At 39.0% G+C, this 21,081-nt stretch overlaps 1 protein-coding gene across 1 annotated transcript in view; it reads left to right on the top strand.

The window, feature by feature from the left end:
* LOC149241135 (2-oxoglutarate (2OG) and Fe(II)-dependent oxygenase superfamily protein) overlaps nt 1-21,081 on the top strand; it is a 225,008-nt gene that overhangs the window by 168,099 nt on the left and 35,828 nt on the right. The window lies entirely within an intron of this gene.

Here is a 21,081-nt window from a genome sequence, read left to right as displayed (position 1 = left end):
CCAACTTGGGGTTTGGAGATGTTATGCAACATTTGGAGGGCATCCCCCTCTTGTCCATTGATTTTGAGGCGCTCACTCTCATTTTTGGCACATGAGGCCTCAACGCTGCCCTTCTAGGCCTCCACATTAGCTTAGCGTGGCCCTAAGAAGGCTAATTCGATTTGTTTATTGAGCTATCATGGTTGGCTTGTAACCATGGGTGGGTTACTTAGCATTTTAGGCATAGGAGGGGCTTTTCTTTTAGTTTTTGAACTTATATGACATGTATAAATAAGTGAGAGTCATTCTCATTTGGATTATCACACTTTGGATTTTCGCTAGCCTCATTAGAGGATTCAGACCTGCAATTTTGGAGAGGATTTGGATGTTTTTGGGATGCACTTTGATGTATGGATATATTGCTATCTTTTTGGAGCTTCTAAATGCATTATTGATGGATATACTTCATATTGTCTAGTAAGTGCTTTTTCTTGTTGAATATATTTATGTAAATGTCTAATGCATGGAATTCTTTCTCATAGTGAAGATTTATGCCCTAATTTACTTGATATGGTGCGAAATTGTGATCTTGGGAAGTTTTGCATGTGTTACTCATTGATGGTATGAAATGAATGTTCCTAGTGGAAAATTGTCATAATTTATCCATGAAACTCCATTAACTAATGCTAATGAAGGTAATTGTTGAAAGGGGTAGTTAGGGCTTCCTCTTTTAGCCTCCTTGAAGGTCAATTTAGCCTACTATAAGCACCCATGACTCCATACTCCCAATGGTCTAGGCACTAGTCGAGTCCCTTGGTGGTCAAACTTGGATTTAATCCATAAATTTTCCTTCTTTTCTCTTCTTAAAATTTGTCCCTTTAAGGATAAGGAGGTCATCTAGGGCTTGGTGCAAAATTTTAGGGAGGAGGAATTTTTGAATTTTGTCTAGACAAGATTCTTCCTTTGTGTCTCCTCTAGGAGTCCTCAAGTTTTGAATGAATTTCGACGGTGGAATTTCAATATAATTGATGCCCTAGCTATCACACCAAGTGGGAACCCTAGAAGCTAATCCTTCAACTTGGGGATTCTTTGAAGGCTTGCACTTTAGTACTTGTTGAAGTATATCATTCATAGCCTTTTCTTTTGCCTACCTTGACCTTGGATGTGCTAATATATTGTCATATATCTCAACCCTAGGTCTCGTGCAAGATCTTTTTCAAGGGGTTTTTCTTGGAAAGTCTTACTAGCTTCTCCCAAAGCTTGCATATTTATTGAACCTTTCCATTGAATGAGCGATCCTTGCCTCACTTTGAAACCTATTATAGACTCATCAATCACGAGTAAGGGATACTGGGACTCCTGTCGTTGAAAATCCAAAAAGAGAAGGGGACTTAGGCTGTGGTGACAGTGGGCCTTAGTCCCAAAGTGGTGTTGTGCTCTCTAGTTTTAGCCTGCTAGTTTGTGCAGCAAAAAGCTTCATAGGCATAAATCATGTTCCTCCAAGTTTTGATACTGAGGTTTTGCCTACTAGAAAGAGGAATATCATACTTGAAATTGTCAATAAAAGAAATGCACAAATTGACAAATCTCCTTCAAGATGAGTACTCCAAGACAAAAAAAAATGATTGGCTTATTCCTTCACTAGAAGATCCATTAGTTCATGATATTATAGTTGCAGATGACAAGTGTTGTTCTCCCTCAAAATCATATATGTATAAAGAGATTGTGATAAGATGACTCTTTTGTAAAGTTACATGCCATTTTTTGTGAAAATTTCACTATTGAAATCCTATTGCAGCGACTAGAATTAATTCTTCTAATTGTTAATCAATTTAACAATTTATTTGCTACAACAAATATCGAATAAATCACACTACAACCTTCACAAATAGAACTGTGGAAAATAATAGCGTTGGAAACTGAGAAATATTCTAGCACACATAAAAATTGACACAATTATTATTGGACAAAATGCCTGAAAAACCCCAACTTCGGAAAACCGGTGCAATAGCCGAGGGTTTTTATTAATATGTAGCAGTGAGAAATTCTAAGTACAACTGGATGCACAAACTGACAATCCACTATAGGAAAAATGGCCACAAAAATTAGTAAGACAAATTTTGTCTCAGCCGATACTGATCTAGGTCCAAAACTAGCTCTAAATGGGCTCCACGAAACCCCTGCATCAAATCTGTGCAGGCACTAGGATGCTCTTCCTGGAATTGCAACTAATCAAGCCGTTTGCCCACTCCAACCTTTGATAATGACTCACTAGCCCCTTTTGGAAATCTTCCTGGCGTCCAACAACTAAATTGACCCTCTTTCTGGCTAAATCGAACTTTGCCTCTGAAGGTTTTGTACAACACTGCGCAGCCTCACTAAGGAACTCGACCTCTTGTAGTTGACTCTTTGGATCTAGAAAAACTTTCCTCCAGACTTACTATCCCTGCCCCTCTCTGTCTTTGCTTCCCTTCTGAAACTCGAATTCTTTCGACAATTGTTGGCTCTCTGGAAAAATCAAACTCTGCAAGGAAATTGATCTCTGTGTGTTTCACGAGTGTGTTCTCCATCTTCCCATCGACTTCTTCTTATAATATTTTGTTGGACCTCAAACAACCAAGATTAAAACTTAATCAAGGGCCCAAATTATTTCCCAGTCGATCTGTGTGAGTTTCTAGATGATTCACGCCTTTCAATTAATTAACCCCTTTTCCTAAGTTTAGACTTAGGAAATATTTAAAAATAGGCTAATAATATAATTGAGACACTTCTAGGTGGAATTTCCAGAAACGATTTATGGGTTATGGAGAACTCTTCTGTTTTAGCCTCTCCACAAAGTTTCGAGACTAGAAAACCTTTGATGTTACAAAAACTAACACTCCCTCTTAGCAAAGAAGGTGTTCTAGTGTTGCATCACTGCTATTACAACACCTTGTCTCTGTATCACCCCTCTGTCAGGTTGTTGATCTCTGGCCATTGTGACTGCTTGCCACTACCCACAAACCATTGAACAAGTTTGATGCTACATTTGCGCTGCCACTGACATCGCTATACTGCTGCCAACTCTGCATATCCACTACAACTCCCTCTCATCTGTTGTTGCTGCAACTACAACTACTGCAACTGAGAAGCATCTTAAACACTAAATCAACTATCTCTGTTGCATTTGTCTCCTGAGTCCTGACTACTATTAGTCACTACGGTGTCCACTAAGAAAACTATTGATTTGGGGTAGATCTCATGTGCTGACGCAGTTTACAGAGAGGCAGTTGATGGGGTCTAGAAGGCTGCAGGAATATTGCAAAGTGGAGCTGGTGAGGTACTGTAGTCAGAATAGTCCCTGACAGAGCAAGGCCAAAGGAGTTATTATCGAGGGTTTCTAGCTGAGGAACCTGGATTAGCAATGCAGTTGCACAAGACGATCAGAGTAGGGGGCATATCGACAAGCGACAGAAGGATTTCCAGGAGGGAAATCAGGACTCAGAGGGAGTCCAGAAGAGAACTTCCAGACAGGAAGTAGAGACTCAGAGGAGTCGAACAGAGAACTTCCAGGAGGGAAGTAGAGGAGCATCATGGCACTACACAGGGTAAGAGACCAGGATATACTGGACGGAGCATCGAACTTCGCAGTCTAGAAGGCCAAAATCTTATCAGTGCTTGATAGGAATCGTGTCAAGAACTTCGCAGTCTGGAAGGCCAGAATCTTATTAGTGCTTGACAGGAATCGTGTCAAGAACTTCGCCTTGAAGGTAATAGCTGTCCTAGTGGACCCTAGTGATAATGACAAGTATGAGGAGGCGATGGCGAGGGCCGAGTGCATTATCCTTGACGGGGTCAAGGATCATGTGGTATCACATATAGCCAAGAAGGAAACAACATTTGAGATGTTGGAGGCTCTCAAGAAGCTGTATCAGCATACTTCTTTGCAGACAAGAATGTTGCTCGAGAATCAGATGAGGTCGTATCAGATGAAGAAGGGACAATCGATTGACACCTTCCTTGGAGGACTAAATGAGATCCGAGACTAGTTGACTGCTATAGGAGCGACACCGGATCAGGAGCTGATGGTGAGGATAGCCTTGAATGTTGTCTTAGAGGACTGGGAAGTGTTTGTCCAAAGTATACTGGGCAGAGGGACACTTCCACCATGGGACAAGATGTGGACAACTCTTCGCCAGGAAGAGATCAGACGGCAGTCGAAGACAGGTAGTAGCAGCAAGGGGATCAAAGTCAAGCAGAAGGAGGAAGATGTGGTCCTAGCATCTAAGGGGAAGCAGGAAAAGTGGAAGAAGAAAGTTCTCTCCAAGATCAAGTGCTTCCACTGTGGGGAGCTGGGTCATTATTCGACCTAGTGTCCAAGGAAGAAGAGTAAGGGAGAGTCTTCCAAGACTAAGGTAGCGCTAGCAAGGGCAGAGAAGGAAGTTTTGACATACGATGACTGTGCCATGAGTGCACACACACCACTTGAGAAGAAGTGGGGAGACATCGAGCTGTAGTCAACCGGACTACAAGTGATGAGGGGCAGGATCCTTGAGGTACCCAGCCTCTTGGATTAGACCTTGTTATGGGAGCCCCGACGAGTAGCAAGATTGGCTGAGTGGGTAGAGACGGATGCGGATGGAGCGACAAAGAGAACAACAGTGCAGGAGTCTCGAGATAGTTTAGAGCTAGCGGGCTGCAGTAGTGCGAAAGGCACAAGAGTTGCACCAGTGCAAGAAGGCACAGAGAGGTGTGCACCAGTGCGAGATGCAGGGAGTTGTTGCAGCAGTGCAAAGGTCAGAGAGGGAGCACTTGTCAGTGACAGAGGGAGCTTCAGCATCAGTGGGTGTTTCTAGCCCAACAGGGAGGTCAGTTGGGAGATCAATTACTTACTTCTCAGTAACTGATTTGCAATGCAACAGTGGGCAGCACGATGTAGCATGATGAGAGGAGGTGCAGTGCTGGGAGAAAGGACCAGCAGTAGCATAGATGCAGAGGGAGCTGTCGTACAAATGCAGCAGTGGCAGTGGTAGAACCATGGGCAGTAGTATAGGATGCAATAGTGCAGAGGATGTTGGGCAAGAAGGCCTAGCATTAGCACAGGTACAGATGTCGGATAATCTGAGTAATACTCAATGAGGAGTATTGCTAGAGCACAGTGCTCGCTAAGAGGGAGTGTTGATTTGGGGTAGCATCGGATGTGCTCTAGCCACGAAATTTGGTGGAGAGGTTGGGACACATGAGATCTCCAATAATCAGAAAGGGTTTGGGCAGATTCTAAACAGATCAGGAGATATTAAAATAATTAATATTTTTAATGGAGTCCCTAAGTCTGAACTTAGGGAAAATAAAATATTAATGTGTATTAATATGAATCTGTGTTAGAGTGGTCCAAAAGATATGGATCAAGCCAAATCTAATCTTTAATCGTTGATTAGAGACTTAATCTCGGCTGTTGAGATGTCAACAGGAAAAATATAAGAGGAGGCTTGAGGGTCATTTGGAGAGTACACCAGAGTGATCAGTCATTCTATTCTCTAGAGCGGGTTTTGCTAAGAGAGATAGAATCAGTGATCGGAGAGCAGTTGAGGGGCATTGAATACAGAGAGACAGAAAGGTAGAGATAGTGTCAGGAGAGCAGCAGAGAAGCCAAAGAGAGTGACGTAGGAGCAGCCAGTGCTCACACAGGGCCACGCAGAGGCAGCTAAGTGTTGTGCAGAGCACCAGAGAGGCCAGCGTAGCTAAAGCAGAGGCTCAAAGAGCTGACGCAATGTCTCTTGGGGCTGACGCAGGCGAAGATAGGCTGATGCAGGGCCAACGCTGGGCTAGGAGAGGCTGATACAGTCTAGATTGGGCAGACGCTGGGGTTTTTGCGGCAGATTGGTGTTGAGTAGTTGTCGGAAAGATTATCCGGGGTTTCACCCAGTAGATTTGTCAGAAACGGAGAGGTATTACTGCTAAGGAAATTCTCTGTTGGGTAGGCTAGTTTCGACACCCAGATTGTACTCTAATATTGCTTAATAAGAAAACCCTCAGATAGGTGCACCAGTTTTCCCACATTGGGTTTTTCCAAGGACATTAGTCCAAAAATAATGGTGTCATTTGGTGTGTTTGTTTCTGTTTCCTTTTAGTTGTTGGTCTGTAATATGTTGAGCATGCACTAGTGTTTATTTTTAGTATTTACATTATAAATAACTTGTTAAGGAAAATAACAAGTAGGTAGGAATAAATCAGATAAAGTGCATGGAGGATTTCTAACTAAGTAAACTTAGAAACTTCAACAAAAACCACATTGCTGCTAACTCTGCACTGAGCCACCTGCTCTGCTGTCAACACTGCACTATGCTCCTTAACACCTGACTGCAACTAGTCTGCAATTGTCACCCTGGAATCTGACTTTATCATTGACATTGATTCATCCTGCTACTCAATACTATGGGCCCCCATAGCAAGGTAATGATCCATGAGGAGGACACCTCAAGGATCTGGACCAAGTTTGTGCTGCTCTGGGATATCGCCCCACCTCTCTCTTGGAGGTATAGTTGCAAACATAGTGAAATCTTCCTCCAACCTAGAAGACAACTTATCTATGTGTTGACCACTACGTGTCAACTACCCATAGCAATACACCCCCTTTTTTCGCAAAAGGGATAGCGCTTCATCGATGTGTCCGTGCCATTCGACTTCCATCATCAGCCTAATCGTGTTATGTTGTAAACCCAGTCTGCATGTATAAATTATAAATAATCTTAGCAGATTTGAGTCATGTATGTAAATTGCCTAGGTGGACCTAATTTTTTAGTGATAATCTACGTTTCGGAAGGTTTTTTGTCTCACGGATCCATAATCGGTTGAGTTTTCCTTCAGCGTAACCCCAAAGCTAGAATGAATTTTGTCATTAAAATCTTAGGGGAATCCTAGTGCGTTGATCTGCTAGATTATATTTGGTCGCAGAACTGGGTGGTCTATGAGGGCCTATGTCAAATGGGTTTTCCCCCTTGAGATGTAAAATTGTAAAAGTCATGATGTAAAGTGTCTTGAGGGTTAGAAAATGTTTTAATCCCCTCATGAGTCCTAAGTTCTAGGTCCTAGGTGATTTTTCCAAAGGCTAAGTTCGAGGATCCAAAAATAAAAATTAAAAAATCAAGAAAATTAAAAAATCAAAAAATAGATAAAAATAATAATAAAATTAAATTAAAAAAAATAAAAAAATAAAAAAATAATAAAATAAGTCGAAATTTTGAGAAAACAAATGCAAAATTTTAACTTTTAATTTATTAAAATTTCGACGGATGAGAATAAAAGATATCTTGATCCTCATCGACAGTCGAGATCATTTTGACATGGATCACTCGAACTAGCTGTTGGGAAATTTTCCTTTAAATAGAGTGCTAGGGGTCATTTGGGATCATTCGATCTGTGAATCTTGTGCTGAAGAAAGCTCTCTTGTAAACTTTTTCTTGTGCAATAAAGAAAGACTTTGGGGTTGAAATCTTGCTGGTGTTACTCTCCTAAAGTGCTGTAAGCTACTTTATTTTCTGCATAATTTTATTTTCAGCCATTAGTAATAGCTTGGTGAAGAGTGATGTTGAACACAGGTATCTTGTTTACTCACTAGGGTTTTAATAGTAGTAGAATTTCTGGAAAGAATGGCAGGTATCTCCATTGGATTTGGAATTCAGTACTGTTTTTTCCCTCTTTATTGATAGCTGAAGTGAGCTGTGCAGGAAATCCAGATTGAGAAGATTAGTGGGCGTTTGGGGAAGTTCTAGGCTGAACTAGCCAACTCCCGAAAAGCATTCTCTTGTAAAGCCCAGCCAGTTTCGATTCTGGGTCTGTCATTTAAAGTTTATTTTTGAATTGCATGAGAGATTTCTGAAGTATCTCATAGTAAATCTGAAATTCTGAAAATATTATTGAGGATCACTGACAAATCTGACTGTTTGAGAGTCATAATATTGTAAATTTTTAGCTGGTTTTAAGGTTTTCAGTTTTGTTTCTGGCATATTTTACTTCTGGGTTTTCTGTTTTTGCCATTGTAGGCTGCAGGTATAGACTTTAAAAGTTTTTCAGGGTTTCCAGCAGGGATAATCTTTAGCGGATTCTCAAATCTTTTGAGGAAATTTGAGGGTTTATCAGAGCTGTTTGTTGCTCAAGGTTTCATTTTACTAAAAAAATTTCGAAATTTTTTATGCTGTGTAAAATCACACAGCCCCACAGATCTGCAAACCAAATCCACAAGTTGGACCTCCGTCAATCATTCCTCTCAGCGTGCTATCCTGTGGCAGTCATCGCACTAGCCCTCAGCTCCATCCTATCTATGCTGCTGTACAAAACCAATCAGTCCTCATCCTCCATGCAGCAGCCGTCATTGCCCTCTGCCGAGCCTTGTCACTTTATCACTTCCCCATTCTGTTGTAGTTCTTATCCCAAGCCATTGACTTACCCATCGAGTATCTCTGCCTGTAAACAAGTGACTCCTATTCATCCACTGCCTGTCTGCTATCCTTCCTATGTCGAAACTCCCCATCGCTCCTCCTTTTCCTACGCAAACTTGCAAACAAGTCACATCACTCAGCTGTCGTCCTGCTCTTTTGCCGCACCTTGGTTTTCATTGTTATTCACGCGTTTCTCCTCAACGCTGACAATCCATACACCTGCAACTTCCATCTCGTCCCTTTCACACTGCGTCTTCCGTTATCATCCGCAGCCTTCATCACTACTCCATCCGCAACTTTCTCCATAGCTGTTCGCCCCTTGGCCATTGAGGTCTTATCCCCGCTGTCGACCATACATGCAAACCGCATACCCTTCCACTATCAAACTGTCATACGCCTGATCCACTGCCTTCGTGACCTTCTCCCTGCACGTTTTTCTTCTGCCGTCCAGAGCCTGTGTACACAACAAACAAAACTCAAAGCTTTTTCGAATTTATTTATTTATTTATGCTTTGATTACATGCTTAGGGTTAGCATACGTATATCTTTTAGTTTCATTAAATTTAACATAGGTTAGATATTACTTTTATTTAGTTTATTTTAGAATAAATAAATTTCATTTAAGTTTTATTTAGTTTTGTTTTATTTTGTTATTTTTGTTTAATAATTTTAAAATCATAAAAAAACAAAAATAAATAAAAACTTTTCTTTTAATTTAGATTAGATTTTAGTTTGATTTAGATTGTAGATTTTGTTTTTTGGTTTTTTGACTTTAAAAAATATAAAAAGATATAAAAATCTCAAAAAATATAAAAAGTAACCTTTAGACCTTCTATTTTGTTATATAGTTTAGAATTTTATTTAGATTTAAGTTTCATTTATTTAGACTTTAGTTTTTTTTTGACTTAGCTTAGTCTTGTTTTATTTGAAAATATAAAAATATTTTGGAAATATTTTGCCAAATTCAGTGTTGGCTCAAGGATTTGTCATGTTTGCGATATATCTTTTTTGTTGAGGCTAAAATTTTGATGCGGGACTAATATTTATCATTTTTTATGTGGTTAAACATGCTCAAATGTTCATTTGAAGATTAGCTATATGAAAGTGATAACTGGTTAGCATTTAAAATTACGTGGTTATTTAATGCATTTAATATTTCGTATTTTAATTGTTGGAATATCGTTAAGCCATTGAGCATTTATTTGATTATTTCGCATTTGGTAAAAGTTAACCTTTGTTTGAGTTATTTGATGGTAAATGATTGTTAATGAGTTCATATTTCTACAAGCATTTGATAAATAATCATTTAGTCATTAACTCCATAAGGCACTGATCTATTAACTTAATAAAATCAATTAAGTGTTTGTTTTCCCTCGTGTCTCCCAACCCAACTGGTCCCCAGTTGGTCATCCATTGTCCCATAGGGTCTACCCCCCTTAGCCGTGGGAGATAGGCTTAAATGGAGAGATCGGGGATCAGGGTGACAGCCCCCGGTCTGAGCGTTGTCGTGACAATCTGTGCGACAACATTTTTTGGCACCGTTGCCGGCGACAGAGTTTTTGCTATCCTTGGTTCCTTCGACATTCATCTTGTTTCTTTCCTCTCGTCTTTAGCTTTTTCATTTCGAGCTTTTCCGTGTTTGACTTCCTGTCTGAGTGGCGACTCCACTTCATATATTATCTACAAGAGTGTATACTAGAAGACATCCAAGCAGTTTGTGCAATCCTACTCCTGATCCTGAAAGGGCCCTCAGGGTACGATTACACAAACTCTCTTCTTGTACACTTCTTGTAAACCTCGGACAAGAAGCCCTCTCTGATATCCATTTGATTTTTACTAGTCTAGTTGGGCACGACATCATGGATATGTATGCCCCTTGCGATTTTTCTAACATTCCAAGGTATCCCAATGATCTTCCATCATTTGGGATAGATAAGTTGCCTAGCTTTCAGGGAGATAATGTGATTAGTGCTAATTCGCATCTGAGAGATTTTAGTATATGGATGGCTAAGTACGCAAGGTCTATTGATTTCGATCATGAGGATGTTAGAATGACTCTTTTTGTTTTAACCTTGGGTGGCGATGCTCATGAGTGGTTCACTGAAAAGCCTCAGAATTCATTTGATTCCTTACAATCGATCATTGATGCCTTTAAAGAAAAGTATGGAGATAAGAGAGAAGGAAGACACCTCGTGAAAGCTATTGGTATAATAAAAAAGAGAGAGAATGAAACTGTTGAAGAATTTAACAAAAGGTTTAATGGTATTGTTAGAGAATTACCTCAAGACTATAAACCTACAGACAAATCTCTTCAAGATTTTTACATTGATGCCTTTAGTCCTGAGCCATCTTATGAATTGAGGCGAGCTAGACTTAATGATTATAGGGATTGCCAAGCCTTATCTATAGAGCTTGAAAAGCACAAGGCAGCATCCGGGAAGTCTGAGATCCCAGGTTTCGATAGCGCTGCTACGAAACTAAAAGAACCTAAAGGAAAAGCAGTTCAAGAGCCTGAAAGCAAACTTGTTCTCAAATTGCTCCAAAAGATTGAAACCATGGAAATTAATCATAATATGGAGATAGCTACTTTGCAGAATAGGTTGGTCCAAATGGAAAGAGCACAAACGCAAAATTTCCAACCTCGAAATAATAATAACAGAAATAACAATTGGCAAAAGAAGGGTCAATCTAGTGAGTAGAGACCTCCTAATCCGTTTACTAATTCGGTCGATAATGCTCCTCCTTATTGTCGGGTTTATGATGCTCTTCATGAAGAGGCCACTTGTCCCATCGTTAGAAGAATCTTAGATAACGGAATGTTTGGGGCAGGTGATCAAATAAATGTAGCAGGTAACAAGTTTCCTTTGTCTATGGATGATCGGATAGAGGTCAAGGAAAATAGTCGTGACGTTATGAATCCTTCATCAGCTTTTAGTATAAATAACCTTGAAAATGAAGATGACATTTTGGCTAGGTTATATGGTGAAAAACCCTCTCCCGAGCAAATCATAGAAATTGCTAGAGATAAAGGTTTGACCTATCAGAGAAGGGATAAAGATCAGAGAGCAAATTAAATTCCCCCTCGAACTTTTAACCCTGGTTTAAACTCTGGATTAGATGTCGATTTGGGAAGTTGGTTCAACAATGCGAAAATCTGGGTTCCTGTCTCAGAGATTGCTAAAATCCCTTCCCAAAGAGATAAGTTACTAAAAGCTATTCAAGGTCCTTAAGTAAATATTCCTCAATAGAAGACTCGGGAAGTTGACTATCACGATGCTCCCATATATTTGCAAAGCTTAGATGCGGACAACAAAGATCGCCAACCTTTCTTTATCACCTTGTTAGTTAATGGATATAAATTGAATAATTGCATGTTGGATTTTGGTGCATCAGCTTGTGTCATGACTAAGAGGGTCATGGAACAGCTTAACTTAAGAGTTTCTAGACCCTACTATAACATATGTGCCATGGATTATAAGAAAATTGAAGTGCATGGTTTGATCAAAGATTTACAAGTTCATCTCTCAGTTTACCTAGACATATTGATTGTTATGGATATAGTTGTTGTTGATGTGCCTGATGCTTGGGGTATGATTTTATCCAGAAAGTGGGCCTCTGATCTAGGAGGAAGTATTCAAATGAATTGGTCATATGCTATGATTCCTTCTCCTAGAGGTGATGGTTTTGTAAGACTTAATAAAGAGCCCGAAAGAAAATTCCATGTTGAAGATCCTAAGAGACCTTACAACGAGATAATTAAAGAGCAATATGACATTGGGAATTACGCTATCATGTCTAATTTCATAATTCCTCCCGATGATAAGATTAAGGATCTCAATGATAGAGTTTGGTACATGTACTTTGATGGTGCATCGTCTAGGCATGGTAAAGGTGCTAGAATAGTGCTTAAATCTCCCCTTGATCACATTTTCAAGTTTGCCTATCGATTAGAATTTGAAGCAACCAACAATGTCGCTGAATATGAGGCTTTATTGTTGGGTCTTGAATTGGCAAAGTCTTTGAAAATTAAGTTGCTTAGCATTAAGGGGGATTCTGATTTAATTATCATGCAGCTTAAAAATAAATTCACATGTAAAAATCAAAGACTAAGGAATTATCGAAATGCTGTGTGGGATACTATGGAACATTTTGATGCCCTTGACCTCGAAGCTATCCCAAGAGAGCAAAATAGTTTGGCAGATGAACTTGTCGTAGCTGCTACTACCTTCTAGTTATTTGATGAGCTAATTAAGGATAAGATCAAAATGGAAGTAATATTTAGACCATCTGTTCCAGATAACTCAGAGCATTGGCAAGTCTGTAATGATGAAAAACAAGTCATTCGGTCTGGATGAGTTTGAAGATTTCCGGATGGATTCTGAGGAGGATGGATCTTTAAATCATGAGCATATCATAAATCCTACTCCTAGGAATGTGGTTGCCTTAGAGCAACACTTTGATCGTCACGATGCCACGAAGTTGAGAGAGGAAAATAAAATGGACCAGGCGAATATCTCGAGATAAACATTGGTACTTCCGAGAACCCGAAGATTGTTAAAATTGGTAACTAATTTACTTCACGAATATCGAGATTTTTTAGCTTTTTCTTATGATGAATTAAAGGGCTATAGGGAAGATGTCATGGAACATACTATCCCCTTAAAAGATGAAAATGCTAAACCCTTTCGCCAGAAGCTTAGGCAAATTAATCCTAAGTTAGCCCCTTTGGTTCAGAAAGAGCTTGCGAAAATGCTTGTGGCTGGAATTATCACTCAAACAAGGCATTCGACATGGTGTTCAAATCTGGTGATTGTTAGGAAAAAGAATGGTACGATAAGGCTTTGTGTCGATTTTCAAAATCTTAATCTAGCATGCAAGAAAGATAATTACCCTTTGCCAAACATGGAGACTTTATTGCAAAGAGTAACCGGTTCTGGAATGATGTCGTTGCTAGATGGTTTTTCTAGGTACAATCAGGTATGGGTTAAAAAGGAAGATCGTCATAAAACCACATTCACCACACCATGGGGTACTTTTGAATACATTAGAATGTCGTTTGGATTAACCAACGCTGGGGCTACATTTCAAAGGGCTATGGATTATGCCTTCAAGGGGTTAATCGGGAAATTTATTGAGATTTACCAAGATGATCTTACTGTATTTTCTAAAGATGGTATTAGTCATATAAATCATCTTAGGTAGGTTTTCGATAGATGTAGAGAATACGGGATTTCTTTGAATCCAGCTAAGTCTGTTTTTGGAGTAACCGAAGGGAAATTACTTGGCCATATCATTTCTAAGGATGGAATCAAGATTGATCCTGAAAGAATTGAAGCAATCCAAAAGATTCCTCTTCCTCATAATCTTAAATCCCTTCAGTTTTTCCTTGGAAAGACAAATTTTCTTAGAAGGTTTATTCCAAATTACGTAGAAATAGCTAAGCCTATTCAAAGTCTTCTGAAGAAAGATGTAAAATTTGTTTGGCAAGAAGACGGCAAAAAGGATTTTCAAGAAATCAAATGCGCTATTGCAAGAGCTCCTGTCTTAGTTAGTCCCGATTATTCCAAGGATTTCATGATTTTTTCTTTCGCTTCCGAAGATACCAATGCTAGTGTCCTGTTACAAAAGAATAAAGATGGTCATGAGCAGCCTATTGCTTTCATGAGTAGAGCGCTTAAAAATTCCGAATTGAAGTACAATACCATGGAAAAGCAAGCTTATGCCCTGGTCAAGTCTCTTAAGCACTTCAAAACTTATGTGGGTTATTCTAAAAGCATTTCTTTCGTCCCACATTCTGCTGTTAAAGATATATTAACTCAAACCGATTGCTTAGGGACTCGTGCTAGGTGGGTTACTAAAATACAAGAATATGATTTAGAGATCAAACCCACCAAGCTCGTCAAAGGCCAAGGTTTGGCTCAAATGTTGACTGAAAGTAACGAAAAGACTCTTGGTTTGTTTTGTCTTAGCAATCTATCTTCGTCGGAGTTGCAAAGATTAGGAGAACATGAGTGGTACAAGAATATTGTTTATCACTTGATGAATCTTACATGTCCTAGCCATTTAATTGCGCATAAGAGAAGGGCTCTTAGACTAAAAGCCACTAAGTATTGCCTTATGAAGGATGGCCTTGGATGGAGAAATCCTGAAGGCATAGTGCTTAGGTGTGTTGATGACATTGAGTCCAAGAAATTAATCTCTGAGTTTCATTCAAGATTTTGTGGTGGTCATTATGCTGCTAGAACTACCGCCCACAAAATTCTGAGAGCTGGTTATTATTGGCCTTCAATTTTTTCTGATGTGCATATGTTTGTTAGAACTTGTCAAGCCTGTCAATTATTCATTGGGAAACAAAAGCTTACTGCCTTGCCCCTACAACCTGTCATTGTAGAGGCACCTTTTCAGCATTGGGGTCTGGACTTCATCAAGAAGTTCCATGAAAATTCTAGCAATGGCTACTCATGGATTTTGACTGCTACTGATTATTTCACTAAATGGGTTGAAGCCATTCCTGCTAAGAATGCCACTGAAAAGGTTATTATAGATTTCATTGAAAATAATATCATTACTAGATTTGGTGTCCCTGCTAAGATCACTACTGACAATGCCAAGGCTTTCAGTTCTTCAGAGTTTTCATCTTTCTGTTTCAAATATGGCATTATCTTATCTCATTCATCAAATTACTATCCTCAGGGTAATGGTCTGGCTGAATCAAATAACAAGAATCTCATAACCATTATCAATAAGATAGTAGGGGATAATAAGAGATCATGGGATAGCAAAATCAAGTATGCTTTATGGGCAGATAGGATCACTAAGAAGAAAGCTACTGGGAAATCTCCCTTTGAATTAGTTTGTGGCTTGGATGTAACCTTACCTGTGCACCTGAAATTGCCAGCTTATCAGCTCCTTCAGCATTTGTCTACTAATAAAGATGTTTAGAATAGAATAGATCAGATTGTGGAGTTAGATGAAGCTTGTAGGACAACTTTTGATGCCATATGTAAAAATCAATCTAACATTAAGAAAAGCTTTGATAAATTCTCTCGATCTAGATCTTTGCAGGTGGGAGATATGGTACTTCTTTGGGATCGCAAGAATGAAAAACCAGGAAAACATAAGAAGTTCGACAGTTTGTGGTTGGGACTGTACATCATTCGAGATATAGCTGGACCAAACTCATTCCACTTGAGCAGATTGGATGGCGAACCTCTTGATGTACCTGAAAATGGTCAAATGCTCAAGCTGTTCTTCAAAGATGATATCTGATGCCATGGGGCATCCTTTGTATTGTATTTCTAACCTTTCTCCTTGTCATTTCAACATTTTATTTTTGTTTTAGGATTAGATTTAATTTCCTTGTTACTAGATAGTTAATAAATGAAGAGCTTATATCTTTCATGTGCTTAATGCTATATGATGATTTTTTGGATGGACGCTACTTATTTTTGGTTGTGTGTTGCATGGGTGCAGATTTTGGATTCTCACATTCCTACAGTGCAGCAACGTGTCCGCAAGTAGAGCCAGAGATGTTGACCACTATGTGTCAACTACTCATAGCAGTACACCCCCTTTTTTCGCAAAAGGGATAGCGCTTCATCGATGTGTCCGTGCCATTCTACTTCCATCATCAGCCTGATCGTGTTATGTTGTAAACCCAGTCTGCATGTATAAATTGTAAATAATCTTAGCAAATATGAGTCATGTATGTAAATTGCCTAGGTGGACCTAATTTTTTAGTGATAATCTACGTCCCGAAAGGTTTTTTGTCTCACTGATCTATGATCGGTAGTGTTTTCCTTCAGCCTAACCCCAAATCCGGAATGAATTTTTGTCATTAAAATCTTAGGGGAATCCTAGTGCATTGATCTACTAGATTATATTGGGTCGCAGAACTGGGTGGTCTATGAGGGTCTATGTCAAATGGGTTTCCCCCTTGAGATGTAAAATTGTAAAAGTCATGATGTAAAGTGTCTTGAGGGTTAGAAAATGTTTTAATCCCCTCATAAGTCCTAAGTCCTAGGTCCTAGGTGATTTTTCCAAAGGCTAAGTTCAAGAATCCAAAAATAAAAATTAAGAAAATTAAAAAATCAAAAAATTGATAAAAATAATAATAAAATAAAATTTAAATAAATAAATAAATTGCCTAGGTGGACCTAATTTTTTAGTGATAATCTACGTTCCGAAAGGTTTTTTGTCTCATCGATCCATGATCGGCAAAGTTTTCCTTCAGCCTTACCCCAAAGCCGGAATGAATTTTGTCATTAAAATCTTAGGGGAATCCTAGTGCATTGATCTGCTAGATTATATTGGGTCGCAGAACTGGGTGGTCTATGAGGGTCTATGTTAAATGGGTTTTCCCCCTTGATATGTAAAATTGTAAAAGTCATGATGTAAAGTGTCTTGAGGGTTAGAAAATGTTTTAATCCCCTCATAAGTCCTACGTCCTAGGTCCTAGGTGATTTTTCCAAAGGCTAAGTTCAAGGATCCAAAAATAAAAATTAAGAAATTTAAAAAATCAAAAAATAGATAAAAATAATAATAAAATAAAATAAAATAATAGAATAAGTCGAAATTTTGAGAAAACAAATGCAAAATTTTAACTTCTAATTTATTAAAATTTTGACGGATGAGATTAAAAGATATCTTGATCCTCATCGACGGTCGAGATCATTTTGACATGGATCACTCGAACTAACCGTTGGGAATTTTTCCTTTAAATATGGTGCTAGGGGTCATTTGAGATCATTCGATTTGTGAGTCTTGTGATGAAGAAAGCTCTCTTGTAAACTTTTTCTTGTGCAATAAAGAAAGACTTTGGAGTTGAAATCTTGCTGGTGTTACTCTCCTGAAGTGCTGTAAGCTACTTTATTTTCTGCATAATTTATTTTCAGCCATTAGTAATAGCTTGGTGAAGAGTGATGTTGAACACAGGTATCTTGTTTACTCACTAGGGTTTTAATAGTAGTAGAATTTCTGGAAAGAATGGCAGGTATCTCCATTGGATTTGGAATTTAGTATTGTTTTTTCCCTCTTTATTGATAGCTGAAGTGAGTTGTGTAGGATATACATATTAAGAAGATTAACGGGCGTTTGGGGAAGTTTTACGCTGAACTAGCCAACTCCCGAAAAGCATTCTCTTGTAGAGCCCAGCCAATTTCGATTCTAGGTCTATCATTTAAAGTTTATTTTTGAATTGCATGAGAGATTTTTGTAGTATCTCATAGTAAATCTGAAATTCTGAAAATATTATTGAGGATTATTGACAAATCTGACTGTTGTAGAGTCATAATATTGTAAATTTTTAGCTGGTTTTAGGGTTTTCAGTTTTGTTTTTGGCATATTTTACTTCTGGGTTTTCTGTTTTTGCCATTGCAAGCTACAGGGATAGACTTTAAAAGTTTTTCAGGGTTTCCAGCAGGGATAATCTTCAACGGATTCTCAAATCTTTTGAGGAAATTTGAGGGTTTATTAGAGCTGTCTGCTGCTCAGGGTTTCATTTTACTAAAAAAATTTCGAAATCTTTTATGCTGTGTAAAATCACACAGCCCCACGGATCTGCAAACCAAATCCGCACCTTGGACCTCCGTCAATCCTTCCACTCAGCGTGCTATCCTGTGGCAGTCATCGCACTAACCCTTAGCTCCATCCTATCTACACTGTTGTACAAAGCCAATCAGTCCTCATCCTCCACGCAACAGCCGTCATTCCCCTCTGCCGCAGCCTTGTCACTTTATCACTTCCCCATTCTGTTGCAGTTCTCATCCCAAGCCATTGACTTACCCATCAAGTATCTCTGCCTGCAAACAAGCAACTCCTATTCATCCACTGCCTGTCTGCTATCCTTCCTATGTCGAAACTCCCCATCGCTCCTCCTTTTCCTGCGCAAACCTGCAAACAAGTCGCATCACTCAGCTGTCATCCTGCTCTTTTGCCGCACCTTGGTTTTCATTGTTATTCACGTGTTTCTCCTCAACGCTGCCAATCCATACACCTGCAACTTCCATCTTGTCCCTTTCACACTGCGTCTTCTGTCATCATCTGCAGCTTTCATCACTGCTCCATCCGCAGCTTTCTCCATAGCCGTTCGCCCCTTGGCCATCGAGGTCTTATCCCTGTTGTCGACCATACCTGCAAACCGCATACCCTTCCACTATCAAACTGTCATACGCCTGATCGCTGCCTTCGTGACCACCTCCCTGCGAGTTTTTATTCTGTTGTCCAGAGCCTGCGTACACAGCAAACAAAACTCAAAGCTTTTTCGAATTTTTTATTTATTTATGCTTTGATTACATGCTTAGGGTTAGCATACGTATATCTTTTAGTTTCATTAAATTTAACATAGGTTAGATATTACTTTTATTTAGTTTATTTTAGAATAAATAAATTTCATTTAAGTTTTATTTAGTTTTGTTTTATTTTGTTAGTTTTGTTTAATAATTTTAAAATCATAAAAAATAAAAAAATAAAAAAATAAAAACTTTTCTTTTAATTTAGATTAGATTTTAGTTTGATTTAGATTGTAGATTTTCTTTTTTGGTTTTTTGACTTTAAAAAATATAAAAAGATATAAAAATCTCAAAAAATATAAAAAGTAACCTTTAGACCTTCTATTTTGTTATATAGTTTAGAATTTTATTTAGATTTAAGTTTCATTTATTTAGACTTTAGTTTTTTTTTGACTTAGCTTAGTCTTGTTTTATTTGAAATTTTGAAAATATAAAAATATTTTGGAAATATTTTGCCAGATTCAGTCTTGGCTCAAGGATTTGTCATGTTTGCGATATATATTTAATGCTGAGGCTAAAATTTTGATGTGGGACTAATATTTATCATTTTTTATGTGGTTAAACATGCTCAAATGTTCATTTTAAGATTAGCTATATGAAAGTGATAATTGGTTAGCATTTAAAATTATGTGGTTATTTAAAGCATTTAATCTTTCGTATTTTTAATTGCTGGAATATCGTTAAGCCATTGAGCATTTATCGATTATCTCGCATTTGGTAAAAGTTAACCTTTGTCTGAGTTATTTGATGGTAAATGATTGTTAATGAGTTCATATTTCTGCAAGCATTTGATAAATAATCATTCAGTCATTAACTCCATAAGGCACTGATCTATTAACTTAATAAAATCAATTAAGTGCTTGTTTTCCCTCATGTCTCCCAACCCAACTGGTCCCCAGTTGGTCATCCATTGTCCCATAGGGTCTACCCCCTTAGCCGCGGAAGACAGGCTTAAACGGAGAGATCGGGGATCAGGGTGACAACCCCCAGTTTGAGCGTTGTCATGACAATCTGTGCAACAACACTATCTCTACGAATGTCGTTGCCTGGTCCTACGTCTCCTGCTTGTCCTTCTTCCTGAGAGGACACTGCGTACTATAGTGGTCGAACTCACCACAATTGAAGCATTTGACCTTTGACAAGCCCTTCTTCTTCTTTTCCTCCTACCCCTAATTAGGACTGCTAGATGCTAGGGCCACATTCTCCTCTTCCTTCTCACCCTTCACTCCCTTGCTGCTACTGCCGCTGATGGTACTCTTTACTAGAGCTCGCCTGAACTCCTGTTGTAGATCGGACCACATTTTGTCCCATTTAGGTAATGTGTCTCTACCTAAGATACTTTGGACAAACACCTACAAGTCCTCTGAGGTACTATTCAGTGCCAACTATACAAGATTTGTGGGTTGCGGTGCCTCCCTAATGGCTGCAAGTTGATCTTGGACTTCCTGAATCCTGGTGAGGAAGCCATATGTGCTTTTGCCCTTCTGCATTCTTATGCTCCTTAGGTTCTCTTGGAGAAACATCTTCTACGTAGAAGATGTTTCTCCAAGAGAATCTAAGGAGCATAAGAATGCAGAAGGGCGAAAGCACAGATGGCTTCCTCACCAGGATTCAGGAAGTTCGAGATCAACTTGCTGCACAGAAGATGTTTCTCCAAGAGAAGTTAAGGAGCATAAGAATGCAGAAGGGCGAAAGCATAGATGACTTCCTCACCAGGATTCAGGAAGTTCAAGATCAACTTGCAGCCATTGGGGAGGAAGCTCAGAGAGAGAATCCCACATCTCCTTGGTCGTACCCTTGTCTACCACATGTGAGACTAGATGACCTCGGATTCCATCCAAAATCATCTGCTTCGCCTTCACCTTCGCTATTTCCTTTCTGTACTCCTTCATCTGATCAACATCTTGGGGTACTGCTAATACGTTCTCCACATAGGCTTTTAGACCATGTTCATCCAGCAGGAAGAACATCCTAGCCTTCCATATGACATAGCTGGAGGCTCCCTCCAACCTATCATGATGTCTAAAGCCCAACTGTGGCCATCTCTAGATCTGGTCGAAGATTTGTCTCTTTCGCTCTGCTCGACTGTTGAATTTGCTACACACACTCCCTTCTGGAGTGAGAAAATCTGCTCACAGCCACTGCCAATCTGCAATTGGAAAAATTAGATCTCAAAAACTCGAGATCCCTTGAGAGAAATTTTACCTCTGTGTGTGCTATTTCTCTTCCACTCGGCGCTGATTCTGCTTCTGCAAACTGTTGCAAAATCTTCTGCACCCACACAAGGAATCTGCTCAGTGAAAATCTGAGTTGCTGCTGCTCCCTCTACTTGCCGAAATCACTCAACTGGCAAGTTGAATTTTTCTGCCAACCTACATTGAAAAATCAAACTTCTC

This window comes from Pinus tabuliformis, chromosome 8, assembly GCF_031772625.1.
Source record: "Pinus tabuliformis cultivar Carrire ecotype Pingquan chromosome 8, CPIR1, whole genome shotgun sequence".
In the NCBI taxonomy this organism is placed as follows: Eukaryota; Viridiplantae; Streptophyta; class Pinopsida; order Pinales; family Pinaceae; genus Pinus; species Pinus tabuliformis.
Note: the sequence above shows the minus strand (reverse complement) of the source record. Positions and strands in the feature narration are given on the sequence as shown.